Below are 16,578 nucleotides of genomic sequence, written 5' to 3' on the forward strand. Positions count from 1 at the left end.
CGTAATTTGTCACTTTATATAATAATCGAACAGCATTCAAAAGTAATTACTAGTACTAGTATCCCATTCATAAAAGTTCCCGGCAATATTGTTCAATCATAAACATATTACAGACACATTACCAATTAAAAGTCGAAGTGTTATAAAAATGTCACCTGGCTTCACTGATTACACAGATTAGCGGAAATAAGTTGTAAAAACATATTACCCTTAAATGCCCCAGGTGAAAGGTTAAACACATCACACCACTGAACAAAGGGAGATAAATCAATCACAAATTGACATTGGAAAAATGAAAGTAAGAATGCGAGGTTTAATTATTGCGATCGTCCGACGCTCGCATTATTCGCATTAATAAAAACCTCGCAATAATTTCTGAATTTACAGTATACAAAAATTCACAAGAGGGAACATTAACACTGTGGCATAATTGGAAGCATCATATTCAGTTGACCTCAAAAACGTAGATAGCTTCACTCGTTATGGAAATATTTCCAGGCACCATCGAGGTGATATTCATTTCTGTCGAAACACTTGTACGCCTTTCACAACTTTTCTTCGTGACTGTAATTGCTTCAGACACGTTTTTCCTCTAGGTTACTTGTAAAAAGACATCATAAAAAACACTTATCTCATGTCATGAGTTTTATAATTGAGAGATTGTAAATGATTGAGAATATATGTAAATTATAGTTTTTAAGGAATTTATGACGTTGTAAAACTATATACCTGTTTCAAATTTAAAAATTGGAAGTGCAGACTGCGATTCCAAATATACATCGTCAATATGTGTTTTTGAATCTGTTTTTTTGAAACATGATGGACTCTTCTTTACAGCTGTTTTTATTTCATCCCCCTCATGAATACACTTACAAATATGTTTCTAAAATGAGATAAAAGTTTAAATTTCATAGTGTACAGTTAGTTTTACTTTTTTTTGTATAGTAACACTAACACTGTTATCTGTTTTCGTATATTATTTTGTCAGTAATTTAGACCTAGATCATTCTATTATTTACACGGCAAATAATTTTTAAATCGAACATATGAAGAAACAGGAAACACATTGGCTTGTGTCATTAAATCCTACCGTCGTAGTACAGAATTATGACAATTAAAAAAAACCCAGTCAATACTATTGGCCGTCGTATCTATGTGTTTAATTTAATGTTGATTTGTCATTCATACGTTCATTTATTTCAACCATTTCATTTTTTGTTTCATTATATTAATTATTACGTTTAACTGAAACTAACGACATTTCTAATACACGTCATTACGCAATTGTTCAGTTACACGTCACCATACAGATGAATGATTAAGATAGAATAAAATATGAATAGAATAACTTATTTTGAATTTGTTGAACCATAAAATTAATTTTTGACTCTTCACATTGAATAATCCGCGAGGATCTGTGAAGAGTCCAAAATTAATTTTATGGTTCAATAAATTCAAAATAAATTTTTGCCATTCATTATAAATAAATATCTACTAGTATCAAAAAATAAAGCTCAAAGAACATGCGTGTACGTTGTTATTATTAATATAAATAAAAACAACGTACACACATGTTGGCGTAAGAATACACAACGTCAGAGTGGGCGGGTCGCCATACAAATTGACAACATTGAACATAAAAGTAATACTTTTAACCAATCAGAAGACAGTAAATACACCAAATTTATTTATTTTTTCATAAACTGAATAACATCCTTTCTTAGTGGATGCCTAAACGCTATACCAACATGTGCAGGTTTGTTCATTTTGTTATTTGAAAAGTCTATTCGCAATTTTCGATAGATTTTCATTCATTAAAAGTTATATGGAAATAGTATGCTAGTTCTATTGTAAAACGCTATAATAAGATACACAAGTAAAATCACAAAGAATAATGAACTCAGAGGTAAGTTCAAAACAGAAAGTTCCTAATCAAATGGCAAAATCAAAGCTCAAACAGATCAAATTAATGGATAACAACTGTCACATTCCTGACTTGGTACAGACATTTTCTTAAGAATATAAATCCGTTATCAGATTTTAATAAAGTCTACTCAGAATCTTCTCAATACAAAAACATTGTGCTCGTCCTGTTTCATATTTTTCATATATTTCTCCAACGGATTTTTGTAGACAAAATGAGTTTTTTCAAATGATTTTACATCTTATGAACAGGAAATGTTAACAAATAACCGTCTCAGGTGGTTAATTTTAGTTTGATTTCATGTTATAGGTTCAATAAATCAGTACGCCAGACGCGCGTTTCGTCTACATAAGACTCATTAGTGACGCTCATATCAAAATATTTATAAAACCAAACAAGTAAAAAGTTTGGAGAGCATTGAGGATCCAAAATATCAGAAAGTTGTGCCAAATACGGCTTAGGTAATCTATGCCTGGGATAAGAAAATCCTTAGTTTTTCGAAAAATTCAAAGTTTTGTACACAGGAAATTTATAAAAATGACCACATTATTGATATTCATGTCACTGTTAATTATCGTCGTTGTCTGTATGAGAATGAGTTTTTGTTGATCGAATCAGTCAATAAAATGATTGACCTTTGTCTTACTTCAAAGTTGACATTCTTCCTTTCAAAAACTAAGCACGCATAATTCATGTGTTATCTCTCTCTAGCTACGGATAAGGAGTTAAAATTTAAGGTCACATGAATACGGATTTAATGAGGTCGAATTATTCACTTCAAGTGAGTATTCATCATGGATGTCTTTTATCTTAGTTTGACTTAATTGAACTATACTGATTATTAAAAGCGAATAATCATTTCACTTTCTCATTTTCGTTAATGATTGAACAATAACAATCCTATTTAAAATTTTGTATATATGGCGTATTTAGTACCCATTTGAAGATATGTACGAGGCTTATAAGTAGAACGTTAGACGCATTTATTTAATAAAAACTCACTTGTGAATGGGACAGAACAGCACCCAAATGAATTGTTTACATTTAATGAGCAGCAAGTAAAGTTCAGTTCAGAAAAAATACAATATTAAAGTATTTTAATATCAGTATATGTTTCACCCTTTAGCTCCTTTTACTTTTTCCAATTATTTATTACTTTGGTGTTTTATTGTGTAAAATCTAACAGTTTCATAGCTTTTATACATACACACAATGATATTTTTCCGGTGAAATTCTATTGTGAAGCGATGCTTTTTTTCACTATTTAATATACTAGGTATTAACAAAATACAGTTTATGAATTGTATTAATCATGAGTATTTAATATCAGAACTATATACTTACAAAAAATGTGAAATAATCTGCTCTTTTTGTACATAAATATGCACATTCGAATACACTGTTTACCGCAATTGCCTCAATACTATTTCGAAAATATTCGTTAAGAGTGATCAGAGGGTTGATCATATTTTGGTTAACATCCTGACAACCTGAAATTGAATACATGTTAACTAATAAACATACTAAGTAGGAAAAAGTAATTGAAACCAACAATTATCAATACACCTCTATAAAGTGATAAGTCAACTTTTTAAATAAGACTACTGAATTACTAGCTTGTCATATCTTACACTTGGTTTGAATTGTATTATTAATATTTAAAGTTCATTGAACTAGATATCACTGAAACATAATTACCATAAAAAGATGCCCAATCAGATGTGTAGTTCACCGAAGCTGAAGACGTCCATGCAGAGAAAGTTGTTGGTAGTCCACTATAATTGTTCTCGGTGTACACGATGTCGTTGACAAATGGAACACTGCAGACAGTCTGTGCTTCCTTCCATGTTACTATTTCAATAAGAATCATATCAAATATTAACTATGTGATAGTTTCATTCAGACTAAGTAACCAAACATGATTTCAGAATGGACTTTGTAGCTGTGTTACATTTTTGGTTTTCGTTCCTTATTATAACACTAATTAGGGCATACGTTTTTTTCGTTTGGATTGTTTTAATTTGTGATTCATGAGCATTTTACAGCTGACTAGGCGGTATGATTTTTGTTCGTTGTTAAAGACCGTACGGTGACCCATAGCTGTTAATTTCTCAGTCATAAGGTCTCTTGTGAAGAGTTGTTTCATTGGGTATATAGAATTTTTTTTAAATATATTTTAATAAGTGCTTTGTTATGATATTGGAACTTGGAAAACGTTTTTCCTCTTATTTGTTACAAAGGCTTTTGAATTTTATATTGCAGATCTAGTATAAACAAGACATATAAGATTATTCGATTAAAAAGAAAATTTGCACAATATTATTGTCCATTTTCAATTGTTTAGCAAATAATTAATGACAAGTTTACATTGAATTCCCTGGTTTAAATATACAGATACTGCACTGAATTGAATTTTGTTTTTTTCACTGTTTTTGCGCATATCCTGTAATCATGTAGATTAAATGAAACAAATAACAAAATAATAAAAGACATTGAATCAGACACTAGTGATTAGTTAAATGTCATGCACACATGTTTTGCCTGTGGTTTAGAAGTTAAATACTCGAGCTTTAAAGTGATCAAATTACATTAACGGTGCCGATTTTTCTGCTCAAGATGAGCATTAAGAAACTAATTTGATGCACAAAAAAAAGCTCATACACATATACACAGACTTATAATTAACATCTGCTATTTAGGAGAATAATCGGTAATAGGAGTGACAGGTTTTTGTAAGTTACATTTTACGTTTCAAATTATTGCTTTAGTGTAAACAGGCGAAAAGTTTCGCGATTTCATAAGATATTAGAACAACTGAATGTACTTCATTGCACGCTGACATAATGTTAAAGTCATTTTTTGCTAAGATTACAAAAAAAAAGAGAAGCAAAGGCGCTTTATTCTAGTAAAATAAACAGAATTAACAAAAGAATCATTCTACACCACCAGATGATAATCTTTGTTTCCAATCCCTCAAAATATTGCATCAATGTTTTTTTTTTTTTTTTTTTAAATATATCATTAAATCAAAAAGAAATTTAGCAATACAGTCTGTACAGTTAGTTTATCAGTTTTGCAAATCAGTTATGATAAGTTCTGTTCATCGAAATATATAAAAACACAAACATATTTGATTTTCGTGATGCTTGGTATGCTTGGTCTATATGCCATTGTGTGCTTCTTTGTGACATATTTGTATGTTTTGTTAGTGATTAAGATTACACCACAATGTTGACGGCTGTATTTTTGACATTTTTACCTATCATATATATACAAAAGAAGATGTGGTATGATTGCCAATGAGACAACTCTCCTCAATAGACCAAAAGGACACAGAAATAAACAACTACGTGTCACGGTATTATGTCTGTTTGTTTTGTTCACGCATCATCGTCAATATAATTGCATTTGATGCGACTGTTATGCAAGTGAGATGTTTACCTAGCTGTAAAACCAAGTTCAATCCACCATTTTCTACAGAAGAAAATGCCTTTACAAAATCCGGAATATGACAGGTGTTATAAATTTGTTTGATGTGTTTGAGCTTTTTAGTTTGTCATTTTATTAGGGACTTTCAGTTTGGATTTTCCTCAGAGTTCAATATTTTTGTGATTTAACTTTTTTTCATACAGTTCGATTTTTCGTTACATTTGTTTTTTCATTATGATATAAATTCATTGTTGCATTCACCAAGTAACTTTAATCAAGTCACAAAGTTGAGGATAGTTTTTATGTGCATGTGTTTGTCATTTAGATGTTTTTGGTCAAGGAACTGTCCTAATTGAGACACAAAAGAACAGGGCCGAAATGTAAAATAACATATATTATATTGCTTTTGTAATGGTCCGTGCGTCTCTTACTAAAAGGTGCTTAGAATTTTAAAGCATTAATTCAAAACTGACATGTTATTCCAGTAATTTCCGTAGTAACTGTCGTTGTAAGGAACATGACAAGACGGAAACATTTGAGAACATCATTGATACTTGCAAACTTGGAAAAATGAATACAAGTAAATTAAAACTATACTCGCATCTTCATGTTAATGTCAAGCTGATTTTTATTTAGGAGGAAAATATACAACGTGATAATTACATGCTCGATTAAATAATAAAAAAATAAAAATTAATTTCAGATAAAAGAATTATGAAAACCCATGTAGCCATTATATGAAAGGTTTGTGCCAAATACAATATCAATGTTGTACTACATGTACACTCGGCCATTAAGAAATTAAGTACTTTCAAGCTAACAACATGAACAATTCGACTTATTTTCAATCGAATGCTTTTGATTAGGCTTAGGCCTGTTGATTATATCGAGGAATGTATCCTTAGACCCACTATCCTGGTATATATGATACAAAAATATAATAGTTTTGAATATTGATACATTGACACAATCATAACGATTTATAGTTGTTATTGTGCATACATACTATTTGATAGTAAAGCAATATGTATTCGTGCAGTCATCCTATACAATCGATATTTTGTTTAATATTTACTGAAGTGAAGAATTTGTTACTCGTTCTGTGTTGACGCAGTAAAATGTTTCACCGTGCGTGTAGTGTATGCCTTATATTTTTACAGTTAGAGATTTTTTTTGCTTGTGAGAGAGCTATCGTCCTATTCAATTAAATTAATGTTTTATTTCTTGTACTGTATATCTGTGTCATTAAGTCTGTTGTGGAGAGTTGTCTCATTGGCAATCATACCAAATTTCTTTCTTATATTAACAGCAGGTGTTGTAACTCGTGCTGTGTTGATGCTGTTGAAGGTGTATCCGTGCCTGTAATGTATGCCCTTATATTTTTACAGTAAGAGGTTTTGCTTGTGAGTGAACTGTCATTTGGTCTCTTGTGGAGAAATATGTCATTGGCAATCATACCACAGGTTCTTTCTTTATATATTAGAAGAAAAACAATACTTACCTGCAACTTGATTTAAACAATATTTGGCGTTCACAGTATAACCATTTAAAATTATTAAAAAAATTGATATTAAACGCCACATTTCCATGATACTCAGGGAAGTTATTATAAAACGATTACATCCTGTGCAAACAAACTGGATGTAGATACATTGTTCTTTCATATTTTATCATTGAGGATACATTATTTCAATATTACATGAAACTTTGAACATTGCAATTTCGTTTTCGAATGTTGTTTTCCGACACGATAGTCTCTTTTAGCCATGGCAGGGCTAAAAACGTGATTTCACTAATTTTCCCAATCTCCAAATCAAATATACTTTTGATTTGAGACTGTGTGGTAGATCATCTGTAGCTTTTATTAACCTGGTGGTGGATTATTGTCTCCAAGGGTATCATCTGCTCAGTAATCAGTGCGTTTATACTGACATTATTTATAACTAACCTTTCTAAAATTGTCCGTTATAAAAATAAAACAAATATAAGGAAACTAAGGTTTGAATGAAGTCATTTCTATACATCGAAAACTGAAAATCTGCAAATGGGACGGTCTCCATAGAAGAGAGTGACCTATAGTACATAAACTTTATTAACACCCTTTCATCTTGCAATTATATTAACACTTTTGACTTCTCTATACTTTACAATGCTTCATACAAAAGAATGGCAAAGTACAAGTATTTGGAATTAGGAATGAATAAATTCTGCTTTGTAAAAAAAACACACTATTTAAACAATAAATGTCTGAAACTGACATTATCAAGATGCTTAATTGACAACATATTTGTCAGGTTTGGAGGACGTGTTACTTACAAAACAATCGGCATTTCCATGGGAACAAATTATGCCACTCTTTTTGTCGACTTGTTCCTGTATATGAGGCCGACATTATGCAGGAACCTCGTAGGAAGAAAGATATATAAGTTTGCAATATCCTTTAATTTTTTTTTCCGCTAAAAAAATGACGTTCTCTAACGAAAGAATATAAAATTTGAAAACTACGATGAACGCATCTATCAAAACGAACTTTAGAAGAAGGAACCAGTAAATACAGTTAAGTTTGCCTTATATCTCAACTTACATTTACAAATTGACAATGAGGGTCGGTTAAAAACAAACAAATAAATCAAAGGAGATGCTTTAAGCTTCCCAATTGTGTATTCCATAACGACAAACCAACTATAAAAACGTACGAAAGAATAATTCCAACTTTTTCAGTTTGAACTCTAGGTTTAATAGCTTCCTTGTGAGCAGCAACCCTCTATGAAGGAAATCTTGATAGAAAGAATAAGTCCTGAAATATCATATCAACTAGAAGATATATACTCCGTATGCAGGCGCTGCTAGAATTTTGCTACATAGAATGGAAAGTTCATCCGTTTCACAGATGTGACCTACCAAATTAGACTCATACTAACATGACCAACACAAAAGGATATTAAGGTGAAAAAGGATTTGGTTACTTTGCAGGAGCACCTGGGATCAATCCTTTTCCAGTTTCCAGTGGGGGTTCGTGTTGCTCAGTCATTAGTTATCTATGTTGTGTGTTTTGTTTTATTGTTTGTGTGTTTTTCCTTTTAAGCCATGGAGTTGGCAAGATTATTCTTGAATTAATATGATTTTGAATATTACTCTGGTATTCTTTTAAAAACCGTTTTTCAAAAAAAACCTGCCAGGTGTTTGTTTGTTTGACGACAAAACCAAACTCAAATTCAAAACGAAAGTGTGAAGTTTTTGTATCATTGTATTGCGTTTGTTTTAAATAATTAGATATTAAAGTTTATCAATTTAGTTAGTATCTATATCCGTTTACATGTAGGCACAGACAATAAAACTTTGAAAATTATTTCCTTTATCATTATAGACTGCAGCAATGTGGCGTTCAGCATTTAAAATTATTCTTATTCTTAACAATGATCTTGTGTCTGCGAACTATGTTATCAATAATTCATCTTCAGGTCAGTTTTTATATTGAATTGTCTTTGTACAGTATCAATAAATTTTTAGTGTGCAATTTGCATAAGCCATATTTCAGATTATAGAAAAGAATGTATGCGTAAATGAAACACCGAACTCAAGGGTAAACATTTAAAACAACCAACAACAACCACAGAACTGCAGAATCCTACAGTTAATTTGTCCGTTAAATAGTCGGATATTTTATGAATTATGGAATGCATAAAAGGATACTCCTACCCTGTCGACGCACCCGATTTTACTACTTTTGATATTTATACAATTCCATCCGTTTCAGATCGCTACCTCTGATTGTTTTGTTTTATTATAGGAATGGTTTGGAATTTTATCAGGAATTTTACTATTAACAGTTAGTCTGTTAATGTAGCTGACAATTTATGAAATCAGACTAAACAAGAGTGCAAAGTCTGGAACGAATTGTCAACAAGTGTTAAGCGGATCATAAGCATTTCACTTGCAAACATGCAATGAAACATTTCAAAGTCATGAGTTTGACTGTCCCTTTGGTATCATTCGTCCCTCTTTTAAAAGTAGATTATACGATCAAAAACTCATACAGTTACACAATTATAAATCGAATAAACTGATCAATAATTGCAGAGATGAGCCTAAATAAAAAAAAGCAACGATAACCATAAGAGATTAACATGAAAGTCATTTATCTTAGTTTTTGATAAGGAGTCATCAATTGACATTATCATTTTGAAGACGGCAATTAACTGCAACATTAATTATTGCCTCAATCAACAACCTATTACTAATATTTACATCATGTTTATTTGTTTTATTAATACAGTAACATGGACAGATGCACAGAAACTCTGCAATGTTCCATCTGTAGGCGATATCATGTTCAAAGAGAGAGGTTACACTGAACTACCAAAAAACATTATTGCCTGGACGTCATCATTGAGTAGTACATCAGATTGGACATTTTTTCATGGTAATTTGATTTTCCGTTACTCTTATAGATACTACAATATCAATAAACTACACTATTAATTACTAACTTGTAACATTTATCATACAAGTAGTAACTACTGTAAAGCTCACATTTACGACATTTACTATTCATTAAATGATTAATTAATTAGGTTTTTACAATTTTCTAGAATCCTGAAAATATCTATTTTTTAGGCTTATCATAACATGCGTAAGTTATATAAAAGACAACTGTTACATGTATTCTGAGAAAGAAAAGAATAGATTTGTGTACATGGTTCAATGGGCTAAGACACATCCATTCAAAAAGTTGCTAGTTTTGTAAAATGCATATTAATATGAATGAGAAGAGACGAGAGAGATATGTCAATGACACGGTAAACCAAACGTTTGCAACCGACTAAAATTCCAGAGGTTTTCATAATAATCGAAAAGTTGCGAAGATATTTATATACGCATCCGCATCACGGTTCCCGACTTTGGATAGAGACATTGGTTTTGAACCGGGGTTAATCTTAATTCTACAAATATCAATCACATCCCAGTTTGATGTAAACAAAGAGCAAGGAAACCCTTTCGTTTATTTAAAAACGAAGAACAAGGCGAATCGATTGTTTAAAAACATAAAATTCCGAGTTGGCGTTGTTTTTTCATGAACAATTAATGTTTTCCATATCAATTTGTTTTATTCATATAACACGAAAAAACGAAAAAAATTGTGGAATCGATATGCCTATTTATTACCATGATGTGACATAATATATAAGAAGTGTATTTGGGAAAGTTTATTAACGATCGACGTTACAATTAGTATTGTTTTAAGTAATTTTAAGCTCGAGATAGGTTTAATCGTATAGAGTATAATTTATTATCATGTAAAACATACCATAAAGAAAGTGGTCTTGTTAGAGAAAGCCTTCAGTTCAGGTTACAACAGTCATAATTAAAGGACTGAGAGTGAATTCCTTAAACCAAAATTGTATGAGCAAACAGGGTTGATTTGTAATGAATCATCTTATAAATTCCTCCTCTCTTATGTGACCTACAGAATAAGACTTATCACCGGGTGTGTATGAATATGAGCATACAACGTTCTAACCCTTCAAAATAATCTGAGACCACCCCAATTTTTGGTAGGGTTCGTATTGCTCAATCGTCAGTTAACAGCTTAGTACGGGTAATGTTTTTCTCATTTATTTTATGAAGATACTAAATCCCTTATGGTAGGGATTGTGTATGATTGTAACTGCATTTGAGAATTATACATAATAACTTGTACATTTTTGTCCAAATGCATTTGTATTCCAGGTTGCCTGGACATACCAGTAGACATGATTACAATAAATGATACAAAAACGACCTTAAACCAATATTTTCCGAGCAGTACAAGTGCCATTGAATCCGAAAGCGTATTTAAATGTGCATATTTCTGCACCTCCAAAGGCGATATTTTTACATTTTTTGTAAGTACGACGTAATGATTTCAAATGTAATATATCACTTTTTAGAGACTTGCATGCACTATATAATACCGTGGTTTTATCCGAAATGAAGATTTTTTGGAGTTTATATTTTAACAAGGGTTCTGCTGTTTTACTCATGCTGACAATTTGAATGAAACTATTTTGTCTCAATAGTTTTTCATCATCATCGTCAATTTCGTTATCGTCCTCCTCCCCAGCCACCTCCTCCCTAGTTTTGTTGTTGCTGATATCTATATTTTTCAAAGAAGTATTTACAAAATACAACAAATTCAACATTGGAATCGATTGAATTATTATTATTTGCGATATATGTATCAGATATCCGGATGCGAATTCTTATTATTGCGATAATGGACCTACAGGCATTATGTGCATTGATAAACACCTTGACTCATTTCTAAATTCACAGTTTTTGTTTTTATTTATTTTCAGTTAGTTGTTCTATTTTTATTTTCATTTTATTTATATATCAACATTTTCAACCAACCATTGTGTGGTATTTCGGGATCTCTAAACAATCCTTGCACATACATTAAATGAAAAGAGAAGTGGTCACATTGTTCTGAAATAAAATTAACATAAAATTGGAAGGGACATATAATGAACGTATTGACTTTTTTTGTTTTATACGACCTTAAATGCGTTTTACAAACATCTGAATAATTTCAATGAGATTACAAAACATTTTCCTTCCGAAAATTATTATCATTTTATTATTTAACATCATATTACTATGTTTACTTTACATTATCGAATCAAGTGGTTCCAAGAGTATGATAATAGTTCAAAAGAGGAAATTCATTGCTAGGGAGATTTGACAGTCGATAATCACACGAGACCCGAGATATAATAAAGTTCAATTTCAAATATCTTGCCATTCCTGAATTCATACGCTGAGCACTTTGTTAATTAAAATCAATGCAAAGTATCTTCAAACAACGACCATAAAATCTCTTACATGGTAAACAACTCAATATATAAACTTTCTAGACCAAGTATATTATCGTTCCTTAATGTAACAGATGCTGAGTTATTTTTTTTATCAAACCTTGAAAGAACGGACACGTAATCTGCAGTATTCCACATACTTAAAAACTCATTTAAAGATGTGGTTTAACATAAAAGACCTCTTTGCAATAGTAAGTTCATTTCCACATCCGGCTTGTTTTTCCATATTTTAATCAACCGATCTGCTTTTTTTTTAATTATTTTAGAGACACGTTTGCAAGTGTATTTATGAAAACGAATTGAAGTCAACATTACTGATGTTTCCAGTATGTATCTTTTGGGATTCAACAAAAATGGAAAATATTGATGGAGTTTATTCGATATCGCGTCGTTCACTTCCAATCTTTAAATTTGAAACAGGTATGGTACTTTCTCTATATTCATAAAAATTACGATATTGAATAAATCTGAATATTTCACAATGAAAGGTATCGTCGGGAAAGAGGGACCCTACCCTAACCTCATCACATTGTCGAAAAATATTCCGAATCAACTTCTCAAATAATACATCATAGTTTTGACTTATAGATAAAAGGTATTGACGTTGTTTATCATCTTTATTACTTGTTATAGCATTTTTTCTATTTGTTACTTGTATACGTTTTACCTTTACTGTTCATGACATTATTTAATAAAGTATATCTATAAAGCTAGTTATGTTTATTAAATACATTAGAACAATTCTACATAGTATGGAATTAAACCGGAATACAGTACGTTTTTGAATATATAAAGCCTTAATTTATCCACTGTACATCAACAAATGTGTATCAAAGAAATCATATTTCAACTGCTGGAGACCAATAATTGATTACGCGCTGAATCAAGACGTTGAGATTCGTTTGTTTAAATGAAGCTGAAAATAAAACATCACGGTATTATCCTTTTTGCGAGAGAAACGAGATGAAGATAGTCATCTTAGTAATTGATTTACGTTTTGTTTATAAGTAGACTTATGTTTTACATCGTATTATACCAATAAAAGGATGACATCGCGTTCCAATGAATTTTCATTACTTTAAAAAGATAACATCGTTAATTTTGTATTAGGTACCATATCATCTTTGATTTTTATGGCGTCAATGTAAACATTGGCCACTTTTAACTAAAGTGTACAGAACAATTGCATTTACTTCTTCACCAGCACATTATCAGAACAATTATGTTTTGCAAATCAACACGACCTTTGCACTAACATTTTGTTGTTCTAATCTTCTTTTTTTTTTTTATGTAAAACGTTTTGTTGAAACACAAGAAAACAGAAGGGATGTATTTTTGCCGTTCTGATAAAATTTTAACGAACTCCAGCATAAAATCAGGACCCGTTGCACATATTAGGACTTATCATAAGAACAGAAAACTCTTTTACAGGACCACCTGAAACTTTTTCAGACAAGTCAACACATAATGTTTACAGTTCGTTTTCCAGTTTCCAATTAAAGATTATTTTGCGTGAAAAAGCATAAAGGACAAAGTGTGTCTCTGTCTATAAACCCATAGTTTACCATTAACAAATACTCGATTTCTTTTTAACATAAATATATCAAGATACTATTTATATATGCTTTGAATATATTCATAGCCTTGCGGAAAAAGAATAAACAAAAGTTTGATAAAAAACATCGTACACACCATTGTCTTGCAAAAACAAATGGTACATTCACGACAAACGGATGCAACTCTACAAAGATATTCACGTGTGACGCAGGCAAGTACTTTGATACTATAACAACGTTGCACATAGATGTAAATAACAGGTGAAGTTCATGCAACCATTAGATAAATTTAAATCTAAGATAAAACATTTGAGTAAAATGTTAATTATAAAATCTCATTGCAAAATGTTTGCTTGTTGTATTTTATGAGCTATTATTTCAATAGGGATCATCAATTTGATTTAACACGCCTCTTTATAATGATTTTAATTTAGAACTCCTGATGACTGCCTGTATAAGTTTTCGATAGATCTTATAAGTATCTACAATTAAGTAATTTTAAAATGACTATTGAATAAAGACCAAGGTGTTGGGGTTGTAAAACTTTCTTACCGTAATGCATTTAAAGTGTCAATTATTTTCGTAAAATTAAACTATGTTTGTTTACTATAAAGTATACTTTCTAATTAGCAAACATAACCCCTTTTAGGATTCAATGGAAACGGGACATGGGCTACTGCTATTTACAAATGTGTAGTAAATGGATCACTTTTAAAAAAGGAAAGTGACTTTTCGGACAATTGGCTAGGGTATTTCATGTACGAAGAAGGTAAGATATTGAGAAAACTCTTACAGTACACACTGTCAATAGTTTAAGCACACCAGAACCTATTATATCATAAAAAAGGCGAATTGATTATACAAGTAAGAATGCAACAGTTTACTTCTTAGTAGTATTGTATGGAAATTAGCAGTTTTAAGACCATTGCTTAAATTCAAATTGTTTTTGGTAACATCTTACAAATTTCTCAATTGGTTTTGGAAGCAAATCTAATCAAATAAGAGTTTAATAAACAATGCCGTAATCAAATAATCAAATACACAGTGTAGATACTATTCTGTACGCTATCCGGAAGTCGCGATTTTCGAAGCGATGATTTTTAACTGGCTAACAGGACGGTTTTGCCTAAGGTGACTTTTCTCATCATTTGTTTAATCCTATATCTATATCTTCAAGGTATTATAGCATCATAAATATGAGTAACGGTAACAAAAACATGCATCAGAATATAAAATATACGTGTGCATCAAACCAACTTGACGGAAAAAAGTGAAATCGATGGACAATTTTGCTCTCGTAGTACAAAGCAATTAATCTGTTTTGGCAAATATTTGCATTATTTTACAGTTAAATATATACGGTTTCAATATTCTTTTCGTATTTAAGTAGAATATTCGTATTTTTCATAAAAAATATGTTTTCCTTGAGGATCCCAAAATAAATTACTGTACTATCAGTTTAGAACTGATTGTATTCTAGAAGCGATTTCAGATTTTTTGACTGTATGACCAGTCGTGATTTTGAAAAAAAAACCAACGGCAATTTGAAGGTATATACGTGTCTTTGTGATTTTATGAACTGTCCAGTAACTATAACGTGTAATTTCTTTCATCAGACAATACAAATATATTTCTGATGATTTTTGTTGACGGCAAAATAATCGTATTTTTGTTCCGTCAGTCTTATTTAAAATCAAATGCCTAAAAAGCAATACATGATTCGCCTGTGGACTTTGTAATAGTGTATCGTTGCAGTTATCTGTTTAGCTTTTACATTTTTAAAGACTATTTACACCGTCCGCCGTTGACCAATTGATGATAACATAAATCAAACTTGTCTCTTTTAAAATTACAAAAAATGGATAAAGAAAGCTTTGCGTAGGGAGATAATACATGTGATATAATTTGGGCAAGTTTACAGGTTTATCTAACTCTCTTTCATCTTGTAACAGTATTAAAACATTTGACTTTTCTACTTTTTACACAAGTATTCCACATTCCAAACTAAAAGACAAATTGAAAGAGTTGGTATTGCTTTGCTTCATAAAAAAGAATGGCCAACGTAGATACAAGTATCGTGTCTTAGGGAGGAATATATCCTACTTTGTAAAGGATCACTCTGATTCAAACAAAAAATTCTCTGAAACTGATATTATCAAGATGCTTGATTTAGTGATTGGCAACATATTTGTTACGTTCGGAGGACGTGTTTTTCAACAGACTGTCGGAATTCCAATGGGTACAAACTGTGCCCCTCTACTTGCCGACTTGTTTCTTTATTATTATGAGGCTGACTTCTTGCAGGAAGAAAGATAAGAATTGAGCAATATCCTTAAATTCTACTTTCCGCTATATAGATGATGTTCTTTCACTAAATAATTCAAAATTTGGTGACTATGTGGAACTCATCTATCCCATCGAGCTAGAGATAAAGGATAATACAGATACAGAAAATTCGGCCTCATATCTTGACTAACATCTAGAAATTGACAATTAGGGTCGGTTGAAAACAAAACTTTACGATAAAAGAGATGATTCAGCTTTCCAATTGTGAACTTTCCATTTATAAGTAGCAACATCCCACCAGCACCTGCATACGGGGTATATATCTCCCAATTGATACGATATTCCCGTGCTTGCATTTCCTATCATGATTTTCTTGATAGAGGGTTGCTGCTCACAAGGAAGCTATTAAACCAAGAGTTCCAAATGGTGAAGTTGAAATCATCCCTTCGTAAATTTTACGGACGCCATCACGAGTTGGTTGACCGTTATGGAACAACCGTTTCACAAATGATATCGGATATGTTCCTTA

General features: G+C 31.2%; 1 long non-coding RNA gene across 1 annotated transcript; it reads right to left on the minus strand.

Annotated features, from left to right (window-relative positions):
• Window positions 1-729: 729 nt before the first annotated feature.
• On the minus strand, window positions 730-3,775 carry LOC139490318 (uncharacterized). Its single transcript, XR_011656279.1, has 3 exons — window positions 3,623-3,775; window positions 3,269-3,414; window positions 730-883 (listed from the first exon to the last, which is right to left on the minus strand). It is a non-coding gene; the product is annotated as an uncharacterized lncRNA (long non-coding RNA).
• Window positions 3,776-16,578: the final 12,803 nt, after the last annotated feature.

Source organism: Mytilus edulis, chromosome 9, assembly GCF_963676685.1.
Source record: "Mytilus edulis chromosome 9, xbMytEdul2.2, whole genome shotgun sequence".
NCBI classification, from domain to species: Eukaryota; Metazoa; Mollusca; class Bivalvia; order Mytilida; family Mytilidae; genus Mytilus; species Mytilus edulis.